Here is a 6,960-nt window from a genome sequence, read left to right as displayed (position 1 = left end):
GTTTATGAGGCTTCTTCTTGATCTCCAAGATCAATAAAGTCTAGTTGCCTGCTACCTTATGACATAATCAATCTTGTATTCATCTTCTTCGGCTGAATAATGAAATATTTAACCAGGGTTGTATCAGTTGTAGTCTCCTCCCTGGTCCTCTTTAGTGGATTTTTCTTTGTCACTGGAGTGTTCACCTGTGGTGTTGAAATACTCTTTTCATCTGCTTCCTATAAAGTCCCTTTAGACCACTCCTCCTGGTTCATGTATTTCTCTAATTCAGGTATAGGAGTGTGGTTGTATGGTATAGACTTCAGTTGAATTCTTAATGCTGAAATGGTCCCAAAAGGATCATAAGACCAAGTAAAACTAAGCTTGAAGTTCATCTCTTTTAACAATTGATCAGCTTCCATACCTGCAGACCTGGTATTGCAAATAAAGGATCCTATCTAGGCCTTGAGCTTGATTTATGACTTCTTCTTGGCTGAAACAAAATGCAGCTCATCCATGTCAATCATCTACCTTATGTATTCCAATGAGAAAATTCTCATTAGCACATACTTAGGAAGTTTGTAGGGAGCTAACTCACTACCATAGACTCTGATCTCAGTATAATTCTGGTATAAATACCAGTCACCTATCTTTTTCTGATCAGATAAGTGCAGAGTCTTTTTTATTTCTTCATTAATCTTGGGTTCTTTCTGACTGTTGATAAGTTGAAGAACTAGATGAATGAACAAGTCAATGAAGTCTGAATAGGTACACTTTGTTGAATTGGCTCTGACTAAATCTGTCCAATGGATCACTAATTGATCCATCCCTCGATCATCCTGCTTCTGAAGTTGAATAGGCAATAAATCACCTCTTTGAAATAAAAACATATGAATAATCACAAATGGGTATCTGAATACTCCTTGAGTAGTGAAATGGACTAGCTATTCATGAATATTATCATCCAAGAACTGGTTGTAATTAAACATGAATGCTGGCTGAAATTCTACACTATAGATGGATAGGAATCCAAAAATGGATTCTTCTACTATGTAATCATTCTCATGCCCTAGGACGTAGGACAGTAAAGAGGTAACATGTTTGGTGGCTTCAGGAAAATCAGAAGATGGTTAGGGTGGATTTCGTTTAGGCATTTTGGCATCTTCAGATAAGAAAATCTCAAAAATGGCAGTTCTTTGTGGAAAGGTGAGTTTGTTGTAAAGATCAAGGAGGGTTGTTGGTGAGAAAAAGCTCAGGCAATCGGAAGAGGGAACCTTTAACATTTGGTTGATGTTCTGAGCATTAATGGTAATCAGCATGTCTCCATTTTGAGCCATTATTTCTCTCTGTACAAACTCATAATGGGCTTGCCACCAGGTTATCAGATCTGGGAAGCTATGAGTTTTTAGGAATGAAAAAGGGGCAAATGAGTCTCCTAAAACCTGATTTGATCCCCCTGATCAATGTATTTTTGTTTTAACCATGGGTGCAATTCGATAAAATTGAATTCACACTCACAGTCTAAAACTTTAAACAGGGCATCAGTCAGGGGAATCCGCTCTAGATCAGCGGGGGTGATGGAGGGGCTTGCATCTTCAACGGTTTTCTGGATTTTGGCTTTGGGAGCCATTGCACTGGAAGATGAGCTTAAAGTGTATTGAGATGGATGACGAAATGTTGCAGCTGCTTTTTGAATAGGGGTGATTTACAGAGGAAGGGAATTAGCAGGAAATAGGATCAAAGGAAAGAAAATGATCATCATCACTTAAACGGGTTATTTGTAAGTAATTTACAATTTACCGTTTAAATTTTACCGTAGGAGATTTATTACAAGAATGGTAATTTTACAATGGGTTTATAGGATTTAATAGCCAACGGGATGGGAGTAGTGTAATGGATCACTACGCAGCAGTAACTGAGTGGACGGAGGACAAGGAATAAGTGAGGTGGTGGATGAGGTGGTGGCATGGAAATCAATGAGGTAAAGTATATGTGGAAGGCGCGGGGATGAATGAGTTGACAGGTCAAAACCATTGGTGGATTTCAGGGGGTATGGTGAGTGGGTCATGATTTTGGGCTAAGGGGACCCGAAATCATGTCGTGCTACCACGTGAGAAAAAAATAGTGGCCATTAAAACCACCTTTTCGAGGGGTCTTGCCTGCATTAACTAAAAACAGTGAAGGGGGCTCAAAATGGATCCTCCATCATTCATCTCAGTGGGGTTGATCTTGACCGTCGGAAATTAGAGGGTGCTTAAATTGTGCTTGATGTGATGTTTTGTTGCTTCTGACTTTATAATAAAATCATGCGTTGTTGATTATTTGCAAGATAATAAAGTTTATCAACATAATTAAACCTCGACTAAGGAATTTAAGCATTATTTAAACTAAATAACAAATTTCAAAGGCGCATTTCAACTAGCAACCTTAATTTTTATTTTCTAAAGAATTTTTTTTTGTTTATTGCTTATCTAACATTTTATCATTTGCCTTCCTTTTTTAGAGAAACTACCCTAAAATTTTATATGATATGGACCTAAAATAAAAATGATTCCTAACATTTTTTATTTTCAATTTTCCTTTTAGTCCATACCCTAGCTTATCATTTTACAATGGTATTTTTTATTTTTTTTCAACTAATGGCTAACTTATCAAAAACAAAGATGCTACAACACCCTATTGGAAATAGAGGAAAAGGTAGAAATAAATTTGTATCAAGGTGAGATTGACACACTAAAGCTAAATCATTGGTTGTAGCATTTAGAATTATATCTAAGTGTTCATCATATAGAGGAAGAATAGAAGATTTCATTTACTTGGTTGAAATTAGAGGGCCATGCCTTAACTTTGTGGGTAAGAAACACGAAAACCCTGAGGTTGGAGGAATATCCTCTAGAGACTAAGTGGGAGGGTTTCAAAAGCCTCATAAATTCACAATTTTACCCTATCGGGTACATAGAGGACCAGTGGATCTGGTGTCACTATTTTAGGCAGAAGAAAGGGTAGATTGTACAGGAGTAGTCCATATATTTCAAAAAATGGCCATAATGTTGGGTATCTCCCCAAACAACCTAGATGTACTCCTGAAGTATTTGATGGGTCTACACAACCACCTACAAAAGTAATTGATGTTGTTTAAATCTAGATCGATGGACAAAGCTTACACAAGAACAATACCTAGAGAACATAAGCGAGAAGAAAAGGAAATCGAGTGGTTCGAAGCAGAAGGAGTACCAAGGTGCTTCTAAGGAGGGGAAGAAGAAGTGGAAAGGGTGAACATATAAAAGGATGGAAGCCACAACTCACCAGTGCAAAGATCCCAACAACCACTAAAATAATTGTAAGATTGATGGTTGTACAGAGGCAAAGTGTTCCAAGTTGCATCCAAAGCTTAACTTGAAGATAAAAAAGAAAGATATAAAGAAGAAGAATCTCATGGCCACTGATTCAAGTAACTGGGTTGAAAATAGCTCAAACGTGGATGAGAATATCATATATACATCAATGTAGAAGGAGGTGAACCTAAGTAGCCTTCAACAACAGGAAGAGAAGGAAATTACCAAACTATTCCACATAAAGATACAAGTCAAGAAGACAAAGATTAATGCTTTATCTAACTTGGGATCACAGGAAAATATCATTGTGGCAAAGATAGTCAACAAATTGGGATTGGAAGTTCATGATCATACAAGCCCATATCCATTAGGATGGGTGCAATGTTCTAGTAGTTGTCACAATTTCTTCTTCACCTCACTTGCTTTTATAGTAGACTACCTATACACCCCAATATTTGGTAATGGGGATTCTGGCAATAGATGCATCTCATGTTCCACTTCTCTCTTGGGTGGTAACCCTTTAGGTTCCTAGAAAACATCCTCGTATTCTTGTAGCAACTCTTCTAGTTGTTGTTTTGGTTTTGAGTACACCCCTCCATGGATGACTATTCTCTCACTGACTCTTCTATTGATTGATTTTCTCTTAAAAACAATAAAGCATACTTCTTTCTAGAACTGGTCATTTTGTGGGCTTCATTGGCACTTATAAGTGAAATTTTTTACTTACCCTTGTGTGTGTTGATGGTGAAGGATTTTTCATGGAACAAGTATTAATTACACATTGTGCACAATTAGTTATATTTATATTAACACATTACATATTAATATTAATATACATGTATAGTGTTGAAATAATTTACATTTTTATTATATTTATAATTGCTTTATCTTAAACTTGAGTGTTACTTAGATTTGAATGGGCTCTTTTGGATAAAAGGAGTCATTCATGGAGTTTAGTGTAGAGATTTGAGGTGCAAAAGAGAAGCGGAGGAAGAGATTGGGGGTCATTCACGGAGTTTTAAGGTTGAAGCGGTAAATAGGTCACTTGACATTTTCACTATAAATTTTCTTCTAAGAGGTTTTGGAACTTAATATGAGAGAGTGTTTAGAAGGGAGCAAAGAAGCTTTAGTATATACATATCAACTAATAGTTAAATATTCTTACCATGCACTTGGCCAGAGGGAAGTTTGATGAATTCGAAAGTAGACTTGGATTGATACATAATTCCTTCCTCACTAAGAAGAAGCTTTTAGAATTATTGCTTGAATATGAATCTCTACATAGGTTTAGTGTGAACAAAGAAGATGTCATTTCAAATATTTTGGAAAAAGCAAATTTAAAATAGTAATTTTATTTGAGAATTGACTTTATTAAAAATGTGAATCTCATATTTAGCTTAAATAAGTCTATAAAGCTATGTTTCATGCATGCATGACATGGAATAGGAGTAAACTAAAAAATATATTAGGGCTTTGGTCTTGGCAGAAAGTATAAAGATAGGTGGAGATAGTGGTTTTCACACAAACTTGAGAAATTGAGCAAGTTGTGAGACAGAGAGAGATAGATGGAGAACCAAGGAAAGATGCATTTTTGACAATGCATGCTTCCATATAGATATCGTACAATTTTGTACAATCATATGGAACAATTTCATTTGGTCATATGATTTGCACTTGTAAAACGTAGTTGGTATGAGGCCATGATTTGCACTTCTAAACGTAGTTGGTATGAGGCCAAAATATGGTTGAAGATCCCTCCTTGATCCTTAGGAAGACTGGATATCTTGCTTATTGGGTGAGGATCATAATCTTATGAAGGAATAATTATAGTCGATGAGCACTTTAATCACCGAGTGGGATTGTTGTACATTTTTACTAGTAATGAGGATGCGTTCCGGCCGACGTGAAAGGTCAGACGTGATGACCTGACGTTTCCGGACATGAAAGGCCAATGTGGTATAAATCAAAGGGCAGTTTTCTATTTTCAAAAGCATAGAGTGAGAGTGAAGGAAGTATATAACGTTCATAGAGCACCTGCAATGCCCAATTCGACGAGGAGGAAGAGCGGGTATTTCATCGCAAGTCTCAATGGCACCGCTACAATCTCAAGAGAGAGGTATATGCATTAATTAATTAATTTGTTATTCATCACGCCTCTGAATAGAATGCAATGGACAGTATAGTATTTTAAGATTTATCTGTCTTTTACTTTAACTTGTGAAATGTATTTCATCTTAACGGAAATTATTAATGCATTCTCAATTTCTTAGGCTTTTCGTGATGAACGGTCGAAGAGGAAGCAGATGTATGGCAGTGGCCTGTTAAGCAGCTCCTCCGAATCACCACAGTGGGATGCCACCCGCTGCTTCATATGTGATTTCGGGGCAGATGCAGGGACCGTTGAGAGGTGTATAGAGCATATGCACAAGCAGCATGGCCTTTTTATTCCTCATGCCGAATCTTTGAAAGATCCCCGAGGATTACTCAGTTACCTTGGGGTTAAGGTATGTTTATTTATATTTCATGAGAATATGCTGTTTCTCAACATCATATGTATGTAAATTATGTCATATTATTTCTCCTCTTTCAACTAATTTCAAGCTCAGAATTGGAATTGAAGTCTTATTCTCTTTTCCCTTTTTCCTTTTTTATGCCATCGCAGGTTGCCAACGGTTTCATTTGTTTGTATTGCAATGAGGAACGACAACCATTTTCAAGCCTAGAAGCTGTTAGGAATCATATGTTCTCTAAAAGCCACTGCAAATTACACTATGGAGATGGAGATGAAGAAGAAGATAGGCATTTAGATCAGTTTTATGAAACGCAAATAGTGGCTGCACAAAAAGAAGTTGAATTCGAGTTGGGGTTAGGAGGTACTGAACTAGTCATCAAGAGAAAGTCTGAAGATGGAACAACATCAGAGTCAAACAAGATACTTGGTTTTCGTCAATTTCTTCGTTATTACCATCAGAAGCCACGCCCCACAGCTGACAGAGATCATGTTATTCCTGCTGCTGCATTACAACATAGCAGGCATCGAAACATGTGTTTGCAAGGAGTGCTAACTAAAGACAAACTTGACCAGATATCGCGGCTGCGCAATCAAGAAACTAGAAACTACCGATCTCGTGATGCAAAATCTAGCTATCGCCAACCCCGTCCAAACAAAATAAAATCTTTCCATAAGTAGTATTACTAATTCAAATATCCTACCTCCTACCTACATTGACATGGCAAACATTTTTATACTCAATTACAAAAAATGATATTTTACTGGTGTTATTATTATTATTTTATTATTTTAAAGTAGATGGCTCATATTGAAATAATTATAATTTAGTTCAGATGAGCATTGAAATATTTTATTTATGACAAACATTTTTTTTTCACTACAAAATAATTTTACAATCCACTTTACACCATCTGCATTTAGTAAAATTAAAACACCAATAAAATCACCAAAAACATTAATTTCTCAACAAACTCAACTACCAGAACCATTAACAACTACCACATGACTTATGAAATAGTTAAATCAAACCCATGTCCTGGTGTGAATATAAGATCAAAATCTGAAAATATACTCCAATGACCTTTACCATTTGGAATCATTTTGACGTAGGAAGTTTTACCTCACGTAGAATAT

At 36.3% G+C, this 6,960-nt stretch overlaps 1 pseudogene; it reads left to right on the top strand.

The window, feature by feature from the left end:
- The first annotated feature begins 1,164 nt into the window (after positions 1 to 1,164).
- LOC149229908 (cytoplasmic 60S subunit biogenesis factor REI1 homolog 1 pseudogene) lies at positions 1,165 to 6,504 on the top strand (annotated as a pseudogene).
- Positions 6,505 to 6,960: the final 456 nt, after the last annotated feature.

The sequence above is a fragment of the Pinus tabuliformis genome, chromosome J, assembly GCF_031772625.1.
Source record: "Pinus tabuliformis cultivar Carrire ecotype Pingquan chromosome J, CPIR1, whole genome shotgun sequence".
Classification (NCBI taxonomy): Eukaryota; Viridiplantae; Streptophyta; class Pinopsida; order Pinales; family Pinaceae; genus Pinus; species Pinus tabuliformis.
This window is presented reverse-complemented; position numbering and strand designations above follow the sequence as displayed.